This window comes from Colobus angolensis, unplaced genomic scaffold (genome assembly GCF_000951035.1).
Source record: "Colobus angolensis palliatus isolate OR3802 unplaced genomic scaffold, Cang.pa_1.0 Scaffold313, whole genome shotgun sequence".
Lineage (NCBI taxonomy): Eukaryota > Metazoa > Chordata > Mammalia > Primates > Cercopithecidae > Colobus > Colobus angolensis.
Window position 1 is genome coordinate 3,572,202 of NW_012116411.1, and position 27,404 is coordinate 3,599,605.

The window sequence follows — 27,404 nt, forward strand, 5'->3', positions numbered from 1 at the left end:
ATACACCCAACAAAAGTCTAATTTCCAGAGTCTATGAGGAACTCAAACAATTCAACAAGAAAAAAACAAATAATCCCATTAAAAAGTGGGCAAAGGACATGAATAGGCACTTTTCAAAAGAAGATACATAAGTGGTCAACAAACAGGAAAAAATGCTCAATATCACTAATCAGAGAAATACAAATCAAAACCAATCTCACACAAGTCAAAATGGCTATTTTTTTCAGAACAGGGGACTTCATTGATGGTACACAACAAAGTATGATTCCCTAGTCCCCTCTCTTTTTAGAAGGCATAACATGTAAACTGTGGCAAGGGAGATTCTCAGTGTGGTGCAGGACTGAGGGCATCTCTCTTCCTCTGGAGATCTTGCTGGGGCTGGTGGCCTGGAGGTTCTTATTCCTTGGAGGTCATGTAGACCATGAGGTTCACCACCCTGTTGCTATAGCCAAAATCCTGATCATACCAGGAAATGAGTTTGGCATAGTGGTTGTCAAAGGTGATGCTGGCCCCAGCATGTAAGATGGAAGAGTGGGTGTCATTGTTAAAGTTGGAGAAGACAACCTGGTGCTAAGTGTAGCCCAGGATGCTCTTGAGGGTGCCCTCTGATGCCTGCTTCACCTTCTTGATGTAATCATATTTGAAAGCTTTCTCCAGACAGCAAGTCAGATCCATGACTGACACATTGGTGATGGCGACATGGAAGGCCATGCCAGTGAGTTTCCCATTCTGCTCAGGGATGACCTTGCACACAGCCTTGGAAGGGCCACTAGATGCAGGGATGATGTTCTGGAGACCCCCAAGGCAGTCCCACCACAGTTTCCCAGAGGGTCCATCCACAGTCTTCTGGGTGTGGCGGTGTGGCAGTGAAGGCCATGGACTGTGGTCATGAGTCTGTCCATAATGCCAAAGTTGTCATGGATGACCCTGGCCAGGGAAGCTAAGCACTTGGTAGTAAAGGAGGCATTGCTGAAAATCTTGAGGCTGTTTTTGTATTTCTTATGGTTTATGCCTATCACAAACATGGGGGCATCAGCAGAAGGGCCAGAGATGATGACTGTTTTGATTCTCCCCTCTAAGTGAGCTCCAACCTTCTCCATGGCAGTGAAGATAATGGTAGACTCTACAACATAATCACTGTTGGCATCACCCAATTTGCTTTTGGTATTGAAATGCAAATACCACTGGAAAATGAAAATGGGATTTCCATTGATGACAAGCTTCACCTTCTCAGCCTTGATGGTGCTGTGGAACTTGTCATGGGTGGGATCATATTAGAACATGTAGGTACCATGTGATTGAGGTCAAGGAAGTAGTCATTGATCATGACAAAGTCTAAATCTACTTTGCAAGAGTTAAAAGCAGCCCTGGTGACCTGGTGTCTAATACAGCCAAACTCATTTACTCCACTCTTCACTTTCTCCACAGCATCTCAGGGATGTGGCTGGCACTACACAAGAAGATGTAGCTGTCTGTTGAATGGGAGGAGCAGAGAGCCAGAATGGCTGCTTTTAACAAATCAAAAAATAACATATGCTAGCAAGGCTGTGGAGAGAAGTGAAGACTTACAAACTGTTGGTGGGAATATAAATCAGTTCAGCCACATGGAAATTGGAGATTCTCAAAGTTTAGAGATTTCTCAAAGAACTTAAAACAGCACTACCATTTAACCTAGCAATTTCATTACTAGGTATATACTGAAAGGAAAATAAATTGTTCTATCAAAAGGATACACATACTCGTATGTTCATCATGGCACTATTCACAATAGCAAAGATGTGAAATTAACCTGGGTACCCATCAACAGTGGACTGGAAAAGGATAACGTGGTACACATATACCATAGAATACTACACAGCCATAAAAAGAACAAAATAATGTCTTTTGCAGCAACATGGACGTAGCTGGAGGCCATTACCCTAAACAAATTAACAGAGAAACAGAAAACCAAATGCCATTTGTTCTCACTTGTAAGTGGGAGCTAAACATTGGGTACACATACACATAAAGATGGGAACAATACACACTGAGGATTTCTAGAGGATGGAAGGAGGAAAGAGGGGCAAGGGCTGAAAAACTATCTATTGGGTACTGTGCTCACTACCTGGGTGACAGGATCATGTGTACCCCAAACCTCAGCATCATGCAATATGCCCATGTAGCAAACTTATACATGTACCTCCCAAATCTAAAATAAAAGTTGAAATTATTTTTAAAAATCTACAGAGCTATTAACATAAATACAGTGTCATTGAAGTTATTAAAAAAGTAATTAAGAAAATAATTGTACATTATAATTAAAATGAATATGCCCCCATTTCTTGACAAGTAGCTCTTCTCTCACTAGTATGGTTTACCTAGGATTATAGATTTACTTACATCCAGACTCTAAAGGAGTGACTTAAGGGACTCATAGTAAGAAACAAGAATTGTGAATATGCCAGTTTCACACTCCTGGGGTCTAATTTGGTCTCCCTGCTTAGACCAAACCCAGAGGATGATTAAGAAGATATTTACCCAAGGAAAGAATGCAGCAACAGGTCCATAGAGAATACAAAAGGCTGTAGTCTGTGTCAAGGAATCATACTCTGGAAAACATAAGGAAACTATGAGGGTAAAGTCACTTGTTGAAATTTGAGGAGATTCTTCACTGTTAAATCTAGAATGACAGAAAAGTGAGAAGCCATGAATACTGGTCTGAGAAGGAGTCATATCTTGTTTATACAGTCCCCATGTACAAGTGGGTATTTATTAACGCTATATGCTGCAAATACAAACAAGGAATGGAGGTGAGACATGATACTTTGAGGAAACACTATCCTTATCTCAAAAGGAAAATAACCCAAAAAAAAAAAAAGGAAGCTTCTTAGCCTAATTCTTCATTGATTTCTAATTCATAATAATTTACATTTTCATGGAATTTGCACATAATATTGCCAGAGCGATTATGTTTACTGCTACAAATGGATTGAATCTGTATAATTTACACTCTCTTTCCAACATCTTTTATTCACTCCTCAGAGAATAACTGGCTGAGAAGAGTAGTCAAATGTTCCTGGGCAAGCTGTTCATGATTCCTTAGCACTTTCTTGAGAAATGTATAAGCCTCCTAGTCTCCAATTATATATAAATATATTATGTCAAATATATATATGCATATATTCACTATGTAGTGCTATTTTCCAAAATTAATATACCTTAGTCCACCCCTCAAGAGAAACATTTACTAATTCATCCCTTGGGAAGGCATATTTCTAGGCAAGGAATTCCTACACTTAACCACCATTGCCTGTAAAGTTCTAAGCACAGGGCCTGGCACAGAGAAAACTCTCAATAAAAGTAAACTACTATTCTTGCTGTTGCTTAATTGCACTCTTCTTAAAGTGTGAAGCAGAAATTCGTGCATAGCAAGAGTATGCCCTTCCTTTCCTGAGCACCTCATTAAAAGCCACCTTATTAACACTTGGCTATCTCCCCAGGGTGCTGCAGGCCTGCAACTTCCCACATATTCAGGGGACCAAATTTTACTCTGAAAACATTTCCTTTGTGTGATGCACTAGTTTCCAGATGACCCAAATTGAAAATATAAAACTCACTCCCAAAATACAAGGCTGACCCTTGTGAGAATTCTACTTTATGGAGCAGTGGAGCAAGCTTAGGCTATGGAAAACTGGGTTCAAATTCTTGTGCGACCATTCACTTAGAGTAACCTTGTGTAAACTATTTCTCTCTCTGAACTTCGAGTTCATCTTCTGTAAAATAAGGATATTAATACTTGTTAACGGTTGCTGTGAAAATTAAATAATGTATTTTTAATAAATATATATCCTTTTATATCTCGCCTGGCATAAGGTAGGTGCCCATCAAATCCTAGCCTTCTTCCTATTTGAGTTTCTTGAAATTATGAGGTTGAAAGCTGTAAAGACCTTCTAACAGGTCTTAAAGAAGTTTTATTTGCTGTGTACTAGAAGTCAGCCCAGGATTCAGTCTAGTTTCTCCTAAAGCTGGGTTATACCAATTTCTGAGTGATGATGAGATGTGCCCGTGTTTCCAGCTGATAAACCTGGGCTCGTGGATCCTCATTGGTTTACTTTTCCAAGTGAACGCTTGCTTCAGGCAAACAGTATCAACTCAACATAAGTAATCTCTATATCTCTTCTTCTATGGATCTTGCCTCCAGGTCCTGCTGCAGATTTTTCAGAATGGCTCCTATGCCCTCTGAGGGTCCATTTCTATTTTGGAAACAGCCAAAAATTATTTGAATCCAGACAGCAAGGCAGGGGATCAAACTCGAGTAACAAATTCAAAAATTGTTTTCAGCATTGGCGATAGGATTGCCTCCTAGGAAGATGACTTCAAAAACCCCCAGCTGGGTGCATCCATGGATGTGTTTAAAAAATAAGAGTCTCTGTGCCTTTTCAAAAAGTACTTTCTAGTTGTGAAAATAAATGCATAACATTGTCAGTACATTAGGATGATATTAAAGTGTTTTCCAAGAATTTAGAAATAAAAATCACACACAGTGACTATGACGCATATACAGTGGATGTGAACCAGAAGAATGCTTGTGAGAGAAACAGATGTGACTTGGATGAACTTGGGGAAGCAGATCTAGATTGTGATACTATTTGGTAAGTGGATATCTAATTGATTACACGTGAAGAGGAGGGAAATATGAAGAGCCAGAAGTTGGCAGCGTTTTACTCATCCCTGTCCAGGCTGACAAGTATATACTCTACCATCATTGGAAAGGTGATTTCTGCTGCGGAGATGGGTGATTTACTGGGTTTCCCCTTAGCCACAATAAAATGTCTCTCAAGACTCGCCACCTTCATTTGCTCTGATTCTCAGCTAGGAAAGTGTTCCTCTGATAACACTGAAGTGCTATCAGGGTGCAGGCTAACCCAGGGTCCCAGTGAACTCTCCCAAAAAATCACACATTGTAAAGACTCTCATAAAACCTCAGCCCATCGTTGGTCAAAAGTCACCCTTTTTGCCTACAAAATATGCCCATTACTGGAAATCTAAGATTGTAGAAAATTATTCAAAAAATCAAAATCATCTTAAACTCACAACCCAAAGATAATCACTGTTACCACGTTGGTGCATTTCATCTGAACTATTTTTTTTTTACATTACTGAGATCAAATTATACATTCAGTTTTCTATGTTGTTTTTAATTAAGCATTAAAATTATCTTGAATTATCATAAAATATTCATAAATATAACCATTAAAATTGTATAATACCTTATCGAGTGAATTTTTCAGTGTACTTATTAATCCTCTATTGCTGGATATATTGGGTGGTCTCTAAATTTTTGTCATTGTCCTTTTGTAAAGAATACTGTGATAAGCATACTAGTGCAAAAAGCCTTATTCTCTATTTGGGAGTATTTCCTTGGTTCAAGTCCTCATGGTTAATTTTTAAGCTGACTTATCTCCTTCTTTCTTTATTTAATTGCCTATTGGACTCCTCAATTCTAAAATTAACATGGTCAAAGCAGAGTAGTACTGAGGGTGAGACCATCCCTTGCCTCAGTCTAGGCACATTATAGTGTTTTCTGCTTTGCGAGAGACCAATCTTAAAGCATGAGCCAGAAAATTGCTGACAGGGGAAAGTGACAAGGATTGATGGGAGTGGGAAGTTGGTGGGGGATGGAGAGATGGCAGCCCTCATTTCATCCTTTAAAATCTGGGCCTATAGATCTTGGCTATGTAGACTTCGACACCAGTCAGAGCATGTAACACTTCACTCTATTTCAGAATGTATTAGCTCCTTTATTACCTTGTCAATCCTCAGAATAGTCCTGATTCTGGAGTACAGTAGCTTCTAACGTCAATCCCATTTTACTGAGACTCAGAAACAGCTTGTCCAAAGCCAGATAAATAATAAAGTTGTATTCAGATCGAGATCTGTTCACTGGGTTTTTAACATTTCTACTTCACAGTGACGTTTCCTCTCCAGTAGTTGTGTTGGGGTGGAAAGGAAAATAAACCAGGCTACTAGATCTTTAATTCTTTGTGAATGTGTTCGAGGGGCAGTGATGGCAGGCATCAATCTGTAATTCTAAACACACAGAGTTTAAAATCCCACATGGACTATCTCACACATTGATCCACCTGAGAACACCAGTTTGAGTGATGATAGAAGCAGATGGAAATTTGCAGTAGTTATGGGAGATTATATGTGTTCTGGGAGCTCAGAAGGTCTAAGCACTCCACTATCTATAATTGAAAGTGTACTGGAGCGAATAGAAGCTTGTGATCCCACATGTATTTTATCAGATGCTTTGGACATTAAAGGAATTCTTGGGAAAATTATAAATTGGAACACTAGTCACAAAGCTTTAACAGAAAAAAAAATCATACTTAGACTTTGGAAAGAAAAGAATAAATTGGCCATAAAATAATTCATAATAGACTTGCAGCTAGAATTGGTTATGAGAGAGTAATATGGTATAAAAGATAAGAAATAGAATTTTAAAAATGCATGGGAGCCATTGCTAATTCTTTATAAAGGAGCAAGAAGAATTATATGGTGACAGTTAATTATTCTGAATGGAATGCAAAAGAAAGACAAAAATAAGCATTAAGAGCATAACAGAAGGCACATGAGGGAGAAATAGAGGAAATATATTTTTCTTTATCTCCAATTCTATAGGAAGGAAATTCCACTCTAAGTAAAACCCAGAAATTGCTTTCACAATGAAAAGTACTACGCAAACATAAAAAAGTGCCTCTATTTTCTCATTTCATAAAGAGAGGGACTCTTACACAAAGAACTTGAGAGCCAAAAGTGGAGGTATATTATTTAATTAAATACTGTAAAGGTACTTTCAGACAAAATGGTGGCAAGGGCTGTCCTTACCCCAAAATTCCCAATAAAATGTCCAACAAAGTGTATAAGTAGAGTCTACACATTAGAAATCAGCAATGGGTTCCTGACAGAATAGACAAAATGGACCAGATTAATGGAACCCATTAAAGACCGATCTGAGATGAATTACTGAGAAAGAATAGCACACCTGCAAAGCGAACAGGAGAAAGCCCCAGCTTGAAGGGTAAGAGCTTGACAACAAGAGTTGTCTGTGTTGCTGGTGGGAAATGTACACGTGAAACATTTTGTGGACCAGCAGCAAGGCGCACAATACTGAAGACCACTATAGAGATTTGTGCTGGGTGAAAATGTGTAAAAAAATAGAGATGTGGGTTTTGCGTGTAGTATGGTATGTGTGCATGTGTGTGTTGCAGAGAAGACTTCCATGGGGTTCTACTTTATAACAGTAGTAAATAAAAGAAAGTCCTCCGGGCGTGGTGGCTCAAGCCTGTAATCCCAGCACTCTGGGAGGCCGAGGCCGGCGGATCACGAGGTCAGGAGATCGAGACCATCCTGGCTAACACGGTGAAACCCCGTCTCTACTAAAAAATACAAAAAATCAGCCAGGCGAGGTGGCGGGTACCTATAGTCCCAGCTGCTCGGGAGGCTGAGGCAGGAGAATGGCGGGAACCCAGGAGGCAGAGCTTGCAGTGAGCTGAGATCCGGCCACTGCACCCCAGCCTGGGCGACAGAGCGAGACTCCGTCTCAAAAAAATAAATAAATAAATAAATAAAAGAAAGTCCAATCTTTGTCTAGAGCTGATAATCTACTTTTTCCCTCCTCTTTGTTCTTTTTTCCTATCCGTACCTAAATTTCCATCCATAAAAAATTTACACAGGAACACACAGGCTCTCTAATGGAACCACCTGAGTTCCATCCCCAATTGGGGTAAGAATATATTAGCACAAGGGAGCTATGAAAAAAATTCCACTGTTCAAAGAAAAGGGGAAATTGGCAGGTATTTTTCTTTTCTTATGCTGTCTTCATCAGGTTTTTGTGTCAGAGTTATCTTACAAAATGAATTGGAGAATTTATATCTTTTTCCATGAGCAAGAACAGTGTAACAATAATAGCATAGGAATGACCCATTTAAAAGGTTGGCTAAAAGCTCAGTTGTTAGAAAGTCTATGCCCAGTGTTATCATAGGGGAGAACTCTTAGACAATCTTTCCCAACTTTCCTTCTTTTTAAAGTTATTTAAATTTCTTTTTAAGTTATTGTGTCTTTTTGATTTATTGCATCAAATTTGTGTGGGACTTACCTCAAAAATAGAGTAGAGATCATAACAGCACTGTTTCAAAACTTTTATTCTGAAATTGACAATCACTTTTGGAGACCCCACCCTATATCACATCACACATTAATTTTGAGTGAGGGTAGTAAAATAACTGGCAGAAAAGATTTTTTAAAGTTTTTCTTAATTTTTATTGTAATTTTAAATATATATATATTTATTAGGTTGGTGCAAAAGTAACCGCAGTTTTCGCCATTACTTTTTCTTTTGCACCAACCCAACACATGTTTCCAAACTCAAAAGATTCAAAAATGTATAAAGTCGTCACTTGACATTGTTGACAGGTTCTTGGAAATTGTGACTTTAAGTAAAATAACAAAAAATGAAACCATTTTTTTTCTCATCAATGTTGTATTGAAATAAGTTAAACAAAATGACAATATTCGAGAACCTGTTGTGCATCATTTTGCTTAAAGTCACAGTTTCCACGAACCATCTACAATGTTAAGGGAGGACTTTCTATATACAAAAAGTCCCATATTTTTGTCCACAAGCTACTTGGTTCCATTACCAAGACACAATTGATTTATTGTATATTCTGAAATGATGTGTAAGGTTTTCTTTTTTAACATTAATAGTTGCAGTTTCTAATTAATAGTTGCTATTGCTAGCTTACTTCTCTTTCTTTTTATTTTCAAGTGTTTGTGTTTCCATGCTTACAGTCCTTTCGGATGCCACAGGCTCTGGGTCTAATCACTGCTCATAGTGCCCAATTAGCAACAGGGTCCTAGAGTTGTTTTTCTAACAAGTCTGCATTCCATTTGCACCCCTCCCCAGTGACTCCCACCAGCAGCGACACCACCACTACACCCTCTCTGTGCCCTGGAAAGAAAATGAGCCAGAAAAATTTGTGACTTGGATTTTTTAAAAAATCTCAAGGGCCATTTCTTAAAGAATGATACTTCATGTCTGCTGTTCTTGTTCAAAGTCTTATCACCTCTACTCCCCCATTTCCACAGAAAATGTTGGAAGATTGTAGAAATTGGCATTTGGGAGTGTGTGAGGTTAAATAGGTTTATAGGATTTACAGTACTCACATTCTTCCCAGAGTAAGCACCAGTTAACCACCCCAGAGTTCTCTTGCAAAGCATTTTGCTTAAAGTTACAATTTCCAAGAACCTATCAACAATGTCAAGTGAGGACTTACTTTATACATTTTTTAATCTTTTGAGTTTGGAATCATGTATTAGGTTGGTATAAAGTAAAAGTAATGGCTATATATAGAGAGAGAGAGACAGAGAGAGAGCGAGAGAGAGAGACCCCTAAATATGTGGTATGTTTGGAATTATACCCAACAAGATCTTAAAAGTGATAGTCCCTGGATTACAGAATTATGGCTGTATTTTTTCCTTAATTCTACATTCTAGTTTTTCCATAGTAAAAATGAATAACTTGTGTTTAAAAATGAATTAAAAGAAAAATGTGTTCATGCTTTAAACTAAAAATTATACAGTAAGGATTTATTCAGAGGTAGTAATTAATAGTGAGCACAAAAGCTGGGATATGGGGATGTTTATCACAATATTTGTCTTTTTTAGTTTTAATTTAAAACTACTTCAACACAAAAATTTCTACCCAGAGTACATAGATACCAGTTACCTGTGCATAGATAACAATTACCTATAGACCCCTGCACCCAGGTTAATCAGGTATTAAGATTTTGCCATTTTTGCTTCAGATCTTTGTATAAAAAATAAAATATTACATTCAAAATCAACACATAGCCAACCAAATTCCCTGCCTCATCAGTGATAACAACCCTCATGAAGTTGCTGGGTAGCCTTCCCATTCATGTTTTTGTACTTTTATAGTAGGTGTATATCTCTTCAACAGTACATAGTCTTTGAGGGCAACTATAAAATGTACATGAATCATGTCTTTCTGTATGACTATATCCATAAGTTCCTTTTTAATAAAGCATGTTTCATTTTTATCCATATTGATGTATATAAATTCATTTTGATGGATATGTTACTCTATTAATATATCATAATATATCTATCATTTTATTAGTGCAGAGTTTAAATTACTTAACAGTTTTTCATTATTAAAATGATCGCTGAAAGACATCCTTGTACATGTCTCTTTGCACATATGCCAAAGTTTATCTCTGTATATACCTAGACAGAGAATTGCTAATCCCCAGGTAGATACATCAACTTTCTAGACATTGCTAAATTACTCTGCAAAGTTAGTGAAGCAATTTATACTCCCACCAACCACATGTGGGAGTTCCTGCTTCCCCATATGTTCATCAATAATTGATTTCATCTTTTTTTTTGGCCAGGCATATGGGCATAAAATGTTAACCCATTTTAATTTATCTTCTTCAATAGCTAAAATGTTATTTGTAGTTTCATATAGTTTTTGACCATTTGGGTCTCATTTGTACAGTTCCTGCATATATCCTTTACATATTTTTCTACTGGGTTATGTTATCTCCCTTTTAAATATGTAAAACTTTTTATATATTCTGGTTACTAATTATTTGTCAGTTATAGGCATGATAGTGTTCTTCCAGTGGTGATTTGACCTTTCATTTTGCTTATTTTTTTATATACGATTTCACTTTAGTCAAATACACTTGTCTCTTTCTTGATAGTTGTGCTTCTGGTATCTTAAGTTATCCAATATCCTGCCATCATTTATTTTTCCTGTGTCTGAAGATAACTTTACAGAAGCCAATGCTCCCCTGCTCCCTCTGCCAGTGTACTGAGTTGGAGAAACCACTCTGCCTGGTGCAATGCCTACTATATCTGATTCTGAAGACATCAAGGCTCTCGGGTAATGCAGCTCTCTCCTCCTTCATTTATAAAGTATCTCTTCAGAGAGTCTTAGTTATTATATGGCATTTTGTGACTTTAGAACATTTTGTAAATATCAAATGCTAAGACTTTTGGAGTGGTAGAAGAAAAGCAGTTGAAGGTCAGGAGCCCGGTACTCAGCCACCACTCTTATGACAGCAGAAACCATGACACAAAATATAACATTTTTATTAGTATACTATCCAGCCATAAAAAAAGGATGAGTTCATGTCCTTTGCAAGGACATGGATGACGCTGGAAACCATCCTTCTCAGTAAACTAACACACAAACAGAAAACTAAACACCACATGTTCTCACTCATAAGTGGGAGTTGAACAATGAGAACGCATGGACACAGGGAGGGGAACATCACACACCAGGGTCTGTCAGGAGGTGGGGGGCTAGGGAGGGATAGCATTAGGAGAAACACCTAGTGTAGATGACCGGTTGATGGGTGCAGCACACCACCATGGCATGTGTATACCTTTGTAATAAACCTGCACATTCTGTACACGTATCCCAGAACTTAAAGTATAATAAAAATAAATAAATAATATCCACCAACTATAACTCCCTCACAAAACATGTAATGCAAACTTTAAATTCAAGCATGCTTTAGAAGTTCAAATGGTTTTACATTTACCTAGAACTATTAATATTCTTATTTAACAAACACACATGAAGAGTTGACATTATGTAAAGATAAAATAATGTGCTTGTAGGAACAAAGAAGTTTCAGCATTCTGAAATTGTTGATTTTTTTCTTTCAATTATTTTAAATAAGAAACATGAAGTTATACCAACAATATTATAAGGATAAAAAAACAGTAAAAGCCAAAATCGAACAATCTCCAGATATTCTGCCCCTTGAGAAAATTTATAGAAGAAAAACTTTAGGTGACAAGTACTACCAAAGGCTCTTAGAATTAACTACAGCATTATCAGGACTCTTCTGCAATCACCACCAAAATGCAGCAATCATTGTATGATCTCATATGTAGAGTATAAAAAACTCAAACTCATAGAAATAGAGAAGAAAATGGTGGTTACGAGAGATGCTGGTCAAAAGACTACAATTTTCAATTACATACGAGGAATTATTTCAAGGGTTCTAGTGTACAAATGGTGACTAAAGTTAATAACAATATATTTGAAAATTGCTAGAAGAGTCGATTCAAGGTGTTCTTACCATAAAAAATAAATAATTCAGATAATGGATATGTTTAATAGCTTGATTTAGCCATTCCACAATGTATACATATAACAAAACATCATGTTATACACCATAAATACATATAATTTTACTTGTCAATTAAAAATAAATACATACATATGTATATAAAACACAGTAGTCATAAGGGGGAGAAAGACATTGAAAATACATAAAATTCTTGAATCAGAAACAACCACTAAGTCTCTTTGCAGTCAAAGTGTAGTTGATAATTACATTTAGAATGACCGTGAGAGGGGTATTTTCATAGTGAAGAAAATATGTATGTCCTATCATGCCTGGAACAGAGTAAATATGTAACAAATGATAATTTTCATTATTTTTAATTATTACAGTCAACAAGGAAAAACAGAACTAAATTTGAGGGAGCGGAGGGCAAATTATTATACCAATTCTGTAAAAAACAGCATTAATTCCTCTGACATAGACTACACAACAAATGAAGATTCTAAAACAGATTCTATTTTCAGTGAATGTATGAATAATGGTTTTGATGTTACTCTAAAATAGAGACAAGTGAAAAATGTAAGATGAGTAAAAGAATGATGAAACCTCTCCTAAATCCAAATTTAATATTGTGACTTTAACCGGTCACTTAACTCTATTCTGACAACTGTCACAATAACAGTTCTGTCCATTCTAAAGGTAGAGCATAAAGCCACTTACACATTTAGTCTTTAGTTGCAATCCAGAGGACCCCGTACACTCCACTTTCAGTATAAAGAAGCAGATGGCTTCTTTAATTTAGTTTCCTAATTATACACTCTGTCCTCAAGTATATAATTTGTCCTGTTTATCAAGAGTTAAACCTCTGCATCCAAGTGTTCCTTCCAACTAACAGAATGAAAAGGAAATCTTCTCTCATTAAAGAAATTACAGGTTTTGAAGTATGTTGATGTTTGAAGAGAATATTGTAACATAATACAGTTCTTTAACATTTTATGTAAAAGTTTCTAAATTATTCTGTAATTACCTTATTTAAAAATTAAGAGACAATGATGAGATTTGTAGAAATATTTCCTAATTTCCTTTTCTAAGTCATACAAATTTTCTCATTACAAATTTTCTCATTTTCCATCAATGATATCACAAATACATCTTTCTAAATACCACATCAATTTAACTTACAAGAAATCCTTTCACATAGTCATGGCAATCCTAAGCTGAGTTTTAACTTCTCAAATTCTTATCAAACTAATGATAAAGAATTTACATAGAAATGGAAAAGTAAAAGTTACTCTCTTCATTTTTATTTTTATTTTCACAGATCCTTATCATTTTTTGTAACACAAAATAGATGTAGGAAATACTGAAGCTTCCAATATGCTGCCTAGATCTCCCCTTACGATATAATACACATACAATTACTAAGTAGAAGATACATTCTGATCCATAACTGTTTTAGAAATACAAAATAAATCTGAGTTTCTATTACAAAGAATATTGGACTGGTTAAAATATGAAAAACCTATTAGGTGAAACTTATAATTGACCTTAAAGAGCCCTAAATATTTGAAAATTTTCCTAGAAGCAGAAGGGAATGGGAAACACAAAGATGATTAAAAAGTTGATCTCTTGGAATCAAATGACATTAAATAAACATTTACTCTCTGAGATTCACAGATTCAAAACTGGATTAGGCATAGAATCTGACCTCAATGAGTTCATATATAAAATGTAAAGTAAGAACAATACTTATACATTTTACATTTCTAGGTATTGTCCACACTTCCCTTAACAGTTTTTTTTTTTTTTTTTTGAGACAGAGTCTGACTCTGTTGCCCAGGCTGGAGTGCAGTGGCACAATCTCAGCTCACTGCAACCTCCCACTCCCGGGTTCAAGCGATTCTCCTGTCTCGGCCTCCTGAATAGCTGGATTACAGGCGTGTGCCACCACACCTGGCTAATTATTGTATTTGTAGTAGATTCGGGATTTCAACACGTTAGTCAGCCTGGTCTTGAACTCCTGACCTTGTGATCTGCCCGCTTCGGCCTCCCAAAGTGCTGGGATTACAGGCGTGAGCCACCGCGCCCGGCCTTTTCTTTTTTTTTTTTTTCCTTTTTTCTTTTCTTTTTAACCAACCAAGGGCTTCTGCTTCTGCTAGCAATTTTCTGCAAGGCTCCTCCCATCCTGGAGAACTGCCTGGGAGAACATTTCCAGGCACGGCCTCTGAGACACTCAGTTGACCTTGTGTATTTCTGGTTTCCAAACCTTTTCCTGAATGCATTTCTCTCTTCAGTCTCCCCTTGGTCATGACACTTTGAAGCATCTCTGGATACCTGAGCTCATCCTTGCTGAAGACTTAGATTCTGGCCCCTCTTCACCCAACACCTCAGAGCTACCTGCTATTCTCACTCATTCCTGACTTGGGTGGATCCTGGAACTCCAGCTGGCCCTGAGCCTGGCACTCTCTTGCTCCTGCTGAGAAGTAATGGAATCTTTCAATGAACTCAAGTTAATGTAATAAAGTTTAGAAAGATGCAGGAACACCTAAATTGATCCCACAAGGACATTAAATTGCCAAGTGCTTCAGCAACTGCAAATTATGACACTGATGATAGCCATCTTTTATCCTTAGGTACTTTATCCCTACTTACAGGTGAAGAAACAGGTTCATATGGGTTAATAACTTGCTTGAGTTCACACAGTTTGTAAATGTGAAGAACACAGCCAATATTTGATCCCAAGTTGTTGAGTTCCAAAGTTCCATGTAAGACTATATAGTTTTATCTTTATTTATTTATTAATTAATTATTGATTGATTGATTTTTCTTTTGACTAGAGATTTTTGTGTTTTATATATGGGTTAATATGTATATATATTTTCATCTTTTATATTTAACATATAATTTTTTTATTATACTTTAAGTTCTGGGGTACATATGCAGAACATGCAGGTTTGTTACATGTGCCATGGTGGTTTGCTGCACCCATCAACCCGTCATCTACATTAGGTATTTCTCTTAATGCTATCCCTCCCTTAGCCCCCCAACCCCTACAGGCCCTGGTGTGTGATGTTCCCCTCCCTGTGTCCATGTGTTCTCATTGCTCAACTCCCATTTATGAGTGAGAACATGTGGTGTTTGGTTTTCTGTTCGTGTATTAGTTTGCTGAGAAGGATGGTTTCCAGCGTCATCCATGTCCCTGCAAAGGACAAGAACTCATCCTTTGGGAGAAAATTTTTGCAGTCTATCCATCTGACAAAGGGCTAATATCCAGAATCTACAAAGAACTTAAACAGATTTACAGGCAACCTACAAAATGGGAGTAAATTTTTGCAGTCTATCCATCTGACAAAGGGCTAATATCCAGAATCTACAAAGAACTTAAACAGATTTACAAGAAAAAAACAAACAACCCCATCAAAAGGTGGGTGAAGGGTATGTCTTTTGAGATACCTCAGAATGAGACATTTATACAGCCAACAAACATATGAAAAAAAGGTCATCATCACTGGTTATTAGAGAAATGCAAATCAAAACCACAATGAGATACCATCTCACGCCAGTTAGAATGGTGATCATTAAAAAGTCAGGAAACAACAGACGCTAGAGAGGATGTGGAGAAATAGGAACACTTTTACCCTGTTGGTGGGAGTGTAAAATAGTTCAACCATTGTGGAAGACAGTGTGGTGATTCCTCAAGGATCTAGAATGAGAAATACCATTTGCCCCAGCAATCCCATTACTGAGTATATACCCAAAGGATTATAAATCATTCTACGATAAAGGCACATGCACACATATGTTTATTGTGGCACTGTTCACAACAGCAAAGACTTGGAACCAACCCAAATGCCCATCAGTGATAGACTGGATAAAGAAAATGTGTCACATATATGCTATGGAATACTATACCGCCATATTTATTTATTTTTGAGACAGAGTCTCACTCTGTTGCCCAGGCTGGAGTGCAGTGGTGCGATCTCAGCTCACTGCAGCCTCGTCCACCTCCAAAGTTCAAGCAATTTGCATTCCTCAGCCTCCTGAGTAGCTAGGACTATAGGTGTGTCACCTCGCCCAGCTATTTTTTTTTTTTTTTTTTTGTATTTTTGGTAGAGACGGTGTTTCACCATGTTGGCCAGGCTTGTCTCAAACTCCTGACCTCAAGCAATCTGCCTGCCGCCTCGGCCTTCCAAAGTGTTGGGATTACAGATGTGAGCCACAACGCCTGGCCCATTTCATTTTTAATGACAGTATCTGCAATATTGTCTGGATTGAATCAAGATGGCAAATACTATAATGGAGGAACTGGAGGCCACTGCCACTTAATAATTGCTGATATTAAATGTTTACTATATACCAGGAACTGGGCTATACACTTTAAGGAAACTATCTCATTTAAACCTCAAAAATAACCCTACGGGATATACAATGCTCTTATCTTCATTTTAAAAATGAAAAGAAACAGCTATGGCCCAGAGAAGTTTAGTAGGCCCCACAGCTATTAACCAGCAGAGTTAAAATACCTTGAATCCAGAGCCCATGTCACTAGTCATCATACCTAACCATTCTATCATCCATTCCGACCATTTGTCAACTTGACAGATGTGGGGGGGATTTGTCCCATTCCTCCTTGCTTAGATGGCTTCTCTCCCCTCCTTACCATTCTTGCAGGTTCCAACTCAAGCTACAATATCAATCCTTGTTGACACAGTAAAATCTTACAAATAAGTATAACTAGTAAAATGGGATCCCAAAGCAAATTCTGAATTATACCTTCTTTACCCATTTTCTGCAATGGCTACTAATGTCCACTAAAGATATATATCTCTGTCTCATAATCCCAGGATGCTATAATCTCATCCAAAGCCAGAGGAGATATGTGTGTCGTATGTTTAAAAGGTAAGAACTGGCGCAAAAAAAGGAAGAGGGTAACTCTACATTAGCAAAACTGGATATATTTGATCAGTACAATGATATATTGTGCTATTGTTTAAATAAGTGTTACTCAAACTGTACCCCTTTGACCTCCTTGCTGAAGAATTATTTGGAATGGTTTTTAAATGCAGATCTGTAGGCCTCCCTCAGCCTGTCTCCAAAAATTCTGGAAGGGGTATAGAACTCAGTAATCTTTATTTAGCAATTCACAAGCTCCCCTAGTATTTTGGATATGGATGCACAACAGAACCCCTGACCCTGTTGTGCTTATTTATATATTCTTCAGTATTATATAATTTGGTTTTGCAACTGTTTGACAGATTAAAGATCAGGATTTATCTTACCTAAGAGCTTACAGAATAATTCATTACTCCAATCATTATCAGAATAGATCACTTATATTATAGATACACCCAAATATTTCAAGAACTTTATGTGCTCTATTGTCACGGAGGCCCAGTGTGCAATGATACACACACAGCATGCCCCTAAAAGTAGCAAACAAAATTTAACTTGAGTACTTTTTAGGCACATTATGCCATACTGATCTTTAATTGCGTTAGCCCAAGTACTGCAGAAAGATGCTAATCAGTACTTTGAGTATAAAGTGTTTTACATTCAATAAAAGCTTAGGAAACTGCTTTATTAAATCCTTCTCCTGAGGAATCGCAGTCATACTAAAATTTTGAGATGCTCCAGTGTGAAAAAGAAACTTGTTAACTTCACGCAGTATTTCACACAAAAAACTTATTTGTGCAGAGGATAAGCTTTTTTCCCTTCTTTTCTGCACATTTCTTACCACCAATTTGCTTAGTTCTGAATTCATTTATTCAACAAATATATATTATAAATATATGCAACAACTATAAGCTAGGCAGCTATGTTAGATCTGAGGATAAAATGATGACTAAACTAGACAGACTCTTCAACAGCCACATTCATTATCATTTGAAACTTGTAAAGTCACACAGGTTTCTCATAGCCCAAGGGGCACTGATGCAATGCAATCAGCTACATTGCCTCAGTTCCATTACTGACCTTACTTTAGTTACAGCTTTCAAGAGGCTTCGAGAATCTCCAAACAAACCCAGAGCTGCTGCTGAGCTGGGCTTGACAAGCAGAAGAACTCCCCAGTTGGCTGCATATCCAAGCTAGCCCTGTAACAAGTGGAGTATTATAGAATCTGTTTTGGCATACATAGTGCAGTGGCTGCTTCGAAACAGGCATTTGAACTAGATGTTGAATCAAAATTTAACCTGCAAATTTTTGTGCTGGGCAGGAGTTTTTCATACCATGAAATAATGCTAATTATTTGTAAGGCCATTTTGAACATCCACTGACAAATAATGCAGATAATTGAGGTATTTATTTGATAATGCAGGTGGACAATCCTTTGTAGTTATACTTTTGTTGTTATTGGCTTATTATATTTCTCCTGAAATAAGGAGCACAAATGAGTTCACTGAAACAGCAGATCTTCCTTTTACCCATAATACTACTGCTTTGAGAATGACTGAAAGCATGATAGATAACTGACACATGTGAATTGATTTCAGAGTTTTATTTATTTTAATGGTCATGCCAATGATACATACTCCTAATTCTATAATGCTATATAGATCCCCATAACTGTTACAATTCAGGTGATTATAATTTTGTATTTGCAAAAGATCCCTTCCAACATGGAGAATTGTAACCTATAAAGGTTTTATGATTGTGAAACATTAAACTCTGCTTTAGTTCCCTCCTATGGCAGAGGAGATAATACCAAAAATTTAGAAATTGAAATAGGATCAAAAATTAGTGATCCAAAGGCTCCTAGTCTTCAATGCCATAGCACAGTGCTATTAGAGATGCACTACTGACACATAGAGGAAAATACCACTTCACCTTCACAGTCTCCTAATGCATAGGATATTGTCCAAACTCTTCAATGTGGTTATCAGAGCATGCCACAATTTGTGCCCAATCTACTTGTCTTAAACTGTTACTTATAACTGACTGCATGTTAAACTTAAGCTCTTTGTTCCATAATATACTGACCTTTCCTGCCTCTTGGCACATCTAGTTTATCATTCTGGAATGCCTTTTCAGCCTCAATTCTCACCCTAGTCATCAAAATAAAACTTGAATCTCATTTCATAAAACTTTTCTAGATCCATCTAGCAATTCAATACATGTTTTATTAGAGGCTTTGCTTTGTGCCAAATACTAAGCTACATGTTAGAGATTTTTAAAATAACTTTTTCTTTAAAATCCCCCAAGTCAGTAAAAGATGTTTGCAATATAACATGATAAATGCTATGATCAAGAAAAAAACCCAGGTCATCTACTCATACATGCAGTCATTCTTCCACTGTTGCATCTTCTGCTTCACTCAGCTGTAGCTTAACTGTGTACACCTAAACCTTTAACACCGTAAGACTCTTGTAATCCTCAGGAATAATAACATGACTCACTTTGGCACCCTGTATTCTAGACATCATCAGCTGGATCCACCCTGCTCATCAACACAGTGACAGATATTGCTGCCAAATCTTGCACACATCCACATTATAACTACTAGCTTTCAATGCCTTGCTGTTCCTATTTTTATCTGACCAAATAACGGAATACTTTGCTTTGGAATTTGGACAAAACTGACAAAATTAGACTAGACTAAATCAAATATGTTTGTTTTTTTGGAATTATTTGTTTCTTCAAGGTAGCAGAATTAGCCTTCATCTATTTAATCAAGAAATAGTTAGCAAATGCCTACTGTCTGCCAGATACTCTGCTAGGGAGTGTAGAAGCAGCAGGGAAAATAAGACAACGTCTGGAATTAAAAGTACATTTTCTCGAGCCATATGAGGTTCCATTCTGAATATTTAAAACAATGTGCAAAATTAAAATAGCTTCTTCATTTTGAAGTTGTGTGATCAATTTGGGTCATATAGGCCAATAACTTCTTCCAGGCTCACTCCTCAACCCGCCCAGCCACCACCTCTGCCACTATGTGGCTATTGATGGAATCCTAACTTTCAGCTGAAGAAATTTCAAAAGGACTACTAAGTAGAAAATATGTTGGAAAAAATAAAGCTCATTTGGGAGGTAGAATTAATAAAAAGTATTAAAATATAATTGAGTGACCTAAGTCCCTTGTGTAAGAGAATGTAGTATACAGTTTACATGTAATGGTTGAGAATTCTCTCCCAAAAGAAAATTATCAAAGATACCACTCTGGCAATGTGAAGTTTACCATTTAGCACACCAAGAAAAAAATGCAAGTTGTGTTATGCCTTTATAACCTGAACTTGGGAAACTACCATCTGATTTAAAAAGAGAAAATAAGAGTGAGTAGGAAATTAACATTCTGTTACCAAAAACCTACACTTCAATCTCTCAGTAGAAAATTGTACAATTTTTCTATTAATCATTTATTTACCTTTTAACATGAGTTTCTTATTTGCCTGTATTTATTATTATCCATTGAATAAAATCTATCAGTCTTCTAAAATCTGTCACTCTTAGAGAGCATAGTATAACTAGATATGGAACACAGATGCAATATGTGCATGTATATTTGCATACCAACAAACTGTAGCACTAAACAATTCATTTGGGGAGCTTGTTTGTGATAGCACTTTATGAGGTGGCTTTAAACAAAAGGTAGAAGAAACTGGACCTATTTGTGTTTGTCTCAAGAGAATAAACGCTTTTTCTTTGAGTTCTCTGATGCATGTAATGTTTGAGATTTACAGAAATAGCATCCTTCTCTCAAGAGAATAAAAACACCCCCAGGCAGAAAAATAACCCTGCAACATGTAACTAGGAGGTAGTCTGTTTCATCAATTACTCAAATAAAAGATGCAGAAATTTGAGAAAAACAATGTTAAACTCCATTACAAAAGCACATATTTCCCTAACAGAGCTGATAGTCCATTCTACTCCACCAAAAGAGATGGCATAGAATTAATCAAATTAATTCTTTCTGCTTTGCCCCTCTGCCCTCCCCAGTTCCCTCTTTTACCCCACAGAAATTCTAAAGTTCCAAGAGAAGCTTTACAATCAAGGATAGCTTTTCACAGCATCACTAGTCAGCTTGTCCTGCTATCTACATTGCTGGAAATCTCACTGAATTCTCCAGGTATTCAGGAACATTCTCTGACAGGTGAGGGGAGAATGAAATCCTTCCTTCTTTCCAAGATAAGGCTTCTTCATCACCAAAGTCCTGAGTTTCCTTCTGACCCTCTTTAACTCCTGCAGGTTGCCTTTCCCCCGACAGGACATCAGGGTCCTGACATCCTGTTCAAGGGATGCTTTCCCCTGTAACGGCACTAGATTCTTAGCTATTCCCTTCTTCCTGACCCTCTCTCTTCCCATGGCTTCTCCATCACTTCTCGAGCCTGGTTTTCCTTGAACACATCTGACTCTCCTTCTCAACTTGTCTTGCCTTCTTATCTTTGAAATGTTGGTGTTCCAGATGTTTCATTCTCAGTCCTCTTTTGTGTCCTATATTCTCTTCTAAGCTAGGTGTTTTTAGGTAAGTCGTTTGCCCTCTCTGATCCCCAGTTACACATACGTGGTAGGGGTGAAAGAGAGTGCACTGGATAGTTTCTAAAGTTTAATCCCATCCTAAAGTTCAGTGATAATAACTCAGGAGGAAGAAATGACAGTAGAAATAGCTGCAATCCTGAATGAAAACAGATGGGTTTGGGAGAATGGATCTTGGTAAGAATACCTTGAGAGAACTGGAGGAGAGAGAGAGACGGAACTGGAGAACAGGATGCCCCAGTAACCCTGTGAATCCCTCTCTCTTTGGGATCCATTGAGATTCTCTAATAAATGCCAAGGGCAGTGTGAAACAGGGAAATAGTCCCAAAAGGGAAACCAGAGAAGTGTCTGGATAAGGGGACGGATGTGTGGAATCCTTTTCCTTGCTTCCTAACTCAGAGAAAAGCAAAGTAGAAGCAACATTCTCTAAGAGGGGAGTTACTGCTTACCTGGTTTTGCTCCAGGAAGCCCAAGCACAAGATATTTTACTCTGATATTCAATTAGAGCTCACCCAGGATTCAAAACAGTAGTCAAAGTACTCTTTTTTTTTTTTTTTTTCAGACAGTTTCACTCTTGTTGCCCAGGCTGGAGTGTAATGGCACACCGTCTCGGCTCACCGCAACCTTTGCCTTCCGGGTTCATGTGATTCTCCTGTCTCAGCCTCCCCAGTAGCTGGGTTTACAGGCATGCGCCACCACGCCCAGCTAATTTTGTATTTTTAGTAGAGATGGGGTTTCTCCATGTTGGTCAGGCTGGTCTCGAACTCCCAACCTCAGGTGATCCGCCCACCTTGGCCTCCCAAAGTGCTGGGATTACAAGCTGAGCCACTGTGCCTGGCCCAAAGTACTCTTTTATCATGGGTTCTATTAGGACAACAGAAGGTTTTCTTAATAATTCCAGGTATTCTGAAACGAAAACTCTACACACATGGTTTATGGGTAACTTACATGTAAAAATGATTTTTCGATGCCTGGATCACAAAGTTATACACAAAAATTATAAAGAGTATTCATTTGGGAGCTGATACAAATGTCCAGCTCTTCTTCACTAGGGACCTGGTAAAAGGCATTCACCAGGCATGGCTCAAGGCTATAGCTCTGTCCTGGTTGAGTTCACCTTCTTTCACTGTATAAGTGTTGTTGATTCCTATCTGTGAATCTTACCCTGCCTACATGGGATGCCTCTTCTTGTTTGGGAGCCCTTAATGCTGTGTTCCAACTTCTATCACTGCTCAAGAAGTTTGTTTTTGCCAATAAGTCTACAAAATGCCTGAAGTACATACTTGTTACCCAGGTGTAATGGATCTGGCCTGTTCAACAAGACTCAGGTTCAGATAATGTCTTGTCATTTTCTCACATTTGTTTTACAACAGTGGTTCTCAATTGGGGAACCCCAGAAAACATTTGGCCATGTCTGGAGACCACTTTGTCACACTGAAGGTGCTATTGGCATCTCACAGGTAGAGGCTAAAGATGCAGCTAACCATCCTACAGTACACAGAGCAACCCGCACAGTAAAAAATTATATGACCCAAAATATCAATAGTGTCAAGACTGAGAACCCTCAATTAAGATCCAACTCAGAGTGCCACCAGTCAAAATTCATGGAAACTTGCCTAGGGACTCTCTCCCCCATCTCTCCCTCTCTTCTCTTTGGGGGTTTATTAAGTCTGAAAAGACACCTGTGTGACCCTGAGCTGGGCGTAGGGGTTGTGCCTCTCAGCCTATCATTACCTGATGTTGTTCCTGGTGGCCAGATGGTACCACTGATCTGACACACCAGGAATTTGTTCTTACCTCTCGTTTCCCTATAAGAGCCCCTGATTCTCATTAGAAATATCTTGATGTCTCAGGATCCAAGACTAACAGAAACTTTTTTGCCTTTTCTAGAAGAAATGAAAGCTAGGGTTTTAGGCATACTATGCCTTCATTGAACTCTCAAGGGGGGAATCCACATGCCTTTAAATTCTTGCTGATAGGACCACAGCAGTGGAAACAAAGCACAAGGTAACTTCCCAGTAGGTTCCCCTGCTCTGTATAAATTCGTAGTAACTTAGTCTGATTCTGGTAATGGCACCTCTCACTCTGCCTGCCTCCTCTTAGTCTGTGACTCTGCCTTTCTTCTCCTGAGCTGGGCCTTCAGGGTCCTGAATTCTGCCCCTAGAAAGACTATACCCTCATCTACACTCTCACTATTGGGCACATCTGTACCCTCACTATCGGGATGGGAGAGGGCAGGAAAGTGCCACTCTTTAGACAAAAGAGTAGCTCTCTGATAGGACCTCAGAGCTACAAATGGGTGCCACAGGATGCTAAGCATGACTCTTCCTGTGGCCTGCCTCCTATGTCTCATCCTCACCATCAGTAATGGTCTGAGATTTTCCTGTTTAACCATTTCATACTCGATGTGTGTAGATGCCAAGTGACATGGTTTGGCTGTGTTCTCATCTTGAATTGTAGCTTCCATATCTCATCTTGAGTTGTAGCTTCCATAATTCCCATGTATTGTGGGAGGGACCAGTTGGGAGGTAATTGGATCACAGGGGCAGGTCTTTCAGTGCTGTTCTCCTGATAGTGAATAACTCTCATGAGAGCTGCTGGTTTTGTAAAGGGGAGTTTCCCTGCACAAGTCCTCTCTTGCCCACTGGCATGTAAGAAGTCCCTTTGCTCTTCCTTCATCTTCCACCATGATTGTTGAGGCCTCCCCAGCCATGTGGAATTGTGAGTCCATTAAACCTCTTTTTCCTTATAAATTACCCAGTCTTGTGTATGTCTTTATTATCAGTGTGAGAACAGACTAATACAAGTCTTCATCACAATACTTATATCACAGAATTGTAATTATCTGTATACTCATTTGTTTTCCCACTAGGCCTAGAGCTCCTTGAGGAAAAAGACTGTTTTAGTTATTGCTACAAAGAAAGCACAAGACAGAGTGCTTGTGCATAAGAAGCACTTAGCATTACAGAATTAAAAATGCATTTAACTAAAATATTTTCCAGTGAAATATTTGTAAAGATTTATAAAGGAAAGTATTAATAGGGTGAGACTAGCTATCCAGAATTTACAAGGTGATATTTTATATAAACAAGTTAAAATACCAGTACACAGCTCTTCTGAAGCTTTTAGCACAATGGAATAAAAATCAGAAAGATTTTTTTTTCTTTTTTTTCCTGTTATCTGGAAAATGTGGCAGCCAATAAATTCCTCTGTCTTTTATTTTTGGAAGATATACCTAGAAAACCCTAGGGACACCTCCAAAAGACTCCTAGACTTCATAAATGAATTCAGTAAAGTCTGAAGATACAAAATTGTTACACAAAAGTCAGTAGCATTTATATACATCAATGAAGTTCAAGCTGAAAACCAAATGAAGAACTCAATCTCATTTACAATCGCTACCAAAAAAAAAATACCTAGGAATATACTTAACCGAGGGGGTGAAAAATCTCTATAAGGAAAACTACAAAACACTGATGAAAGAAATTATAGATGACACAAACAAATGAAAAAGCATCCCATGCTTACAGATCATAAGAATCAATATAGTTAAATGACCATACTGCCTGAAGCAATATACAGATTTGATGCAATCCCACCAAAATACCAACATCATTTTTCAGGAATTAAAAAAAAATTAAATTCATGTGGAACCAAAAAGAGCCCAAATAGCCAAAGCAATCCTAAGCAAAAAGAACAAATCTGGAGGCATCACATTACCTGACTTCAAATTATACTGCAAGGGTAACGTAACCAAAACAGCTGATGCTAGTATAAAAGTAGACACCTAGATCAATGGAGCAGAATAGAGAACCCGGAAATAAAGGCACATAACTATAGTCAACTATAGATCTTTTGACAAAGTTGACAAAAACATACACTGGGAAAAGGGTACCCTATTTAATAAATAGCGCTGGGAAAACTGGCTAGCCATATGTTGAAGAATGAAACTGGACTCCTATCTCTCACCATATACATAAATTAACCAAGATAGATTAAAGACTTATAGACCTGACACTATAAAAATACCAGAAGAAAATTTAGGAAAAACTCTTCTGAACAATGTCAAATAATTCGTTGCTAAAATCAAATGCAACAAATACAAAAATAGACAAATGGGACTTAATTAAACTAAAAACCTTCTATGCAACAAAAGAAATCATCAACAGAGTGAACAGACACCCTGAAGAATGGGAGAAAATATTTGCAAACTATACATTTGAAAAATGACTAATATCTGGAATCTATAAGGAATGTAAACAACAACCACAACAAAATAACCCCATTAAAAAGTGAGCAAAGGACATGAACAGATATTTTGCAAAAGACATACAAATGGCCAAAAAACATGAAAAAAATGCTCAGTGTCAGTAATCCTCAGAGAAATGCAGGTTAGAACCACAATGAGATACCATCTTATAGTAGTCAGAATGGCTATTATGAAAAACATGAAAAAATGACAGATGTTGGTGAGGATGCCGGGAAAAGGGAATGCTTACACACTGCTAGTGGGAATGTAAATTAGTACAGCTTCTATGGAAACACAGTATGAAGATTTCTTAAAAATAAAAATAGATCTACCACTCCATCCAGCAATAATCCCACACTTGGGTATATACACAAAGGAAAAGAAATCATCATATCAAAAAATACTTGCACCCATATGTCTATCACAGCACTATTCATGATAGCAAAGATATGGAATCAACCTAAGTATCCATCAACAGATGATTGTATAAAGAAAATGTGGTGTGTGTGTGTGTGTGTGTATGTACATATATACACACACATATATATACACACACACATATATACATATATACACACACACATATGTACACACACATTTTCTTTATACACACACATATGTACACACACATTTTCTTTATACACACACACATATGTACACACACATTTTCTTTATATACACACACACACATACAATGGAATACTATGCAGCCACAACAAAAGAATGAGCTTATGTCTTTTGAAGCAACATGGATGGAACTGGAGGCCATTATCTTAAGTGAAACAACTCAGAAACAAAGTTAAATGCCCCATGTTCTCACGTATAAGTGGGAGCTAAATAATTTCTACATATGAACATATGAAATAATACATGTAAAATAGAAGTGTGGAAAGGTGGGGGGGCTGAGGAATGAGAAATTACTTAATTAGTAAAATTTGTATTATTCAGGTCATGGTTGCACTAAAATCCCAGACTTCATCATTACACATATAGCTATGTAATAAAATGGCACTTGTACCCTCTAAGTCTATAAAAATAAAAATTTAGGGTTCCCTCCCCTTGCCCAAGAGTGTGTTTAAAATCTCGGTGATTTATACAGTGCCATGCCATTTTGACATAAGGGGTTGGGCTCCCATCTGATGTTCAATATCATATTTCTATGCAGTTTTCCTCTGAGAATACTGTGACCCCTTTTGGTTCTCTGTTATCAATCTGCAGAGATCGTCACTAAAAGAAATATCACCAGCTTCTCTCTGCCTGCCCACTTCAAGTTGGATGGCTTTCTCCTCTATTTCCTTTTGTTTTATGGACACATAATATATTCTAACCTTTCTGTGTCATATGAGACATCAAAATCTCCACCAAACTGGCTAAGACCCATTCTCTCTAAACTTACCACACCTATTTCCTCTCTGAACTCCAGGCTTCCCCCAGAAAGCAGGATACAGGATCCATCTTCCTGGACCAATCCATCCACCTTCTTCTACGTGGGAGTTAGCAAGGTCAGTCTCTTTTTCTTCCATCCCAAACAT

At 37.5% G+C, this 27,404-nt stretch overlaps 1 pseudogene; it reads right to left on the bottom strand.

Moving 5' to 3' along the window:
• Positions 1-396: 396 nt before the first annotated feature.
• Positions 397-27,404, bottom strand: LOC105518161 (annotated as a pseudogene).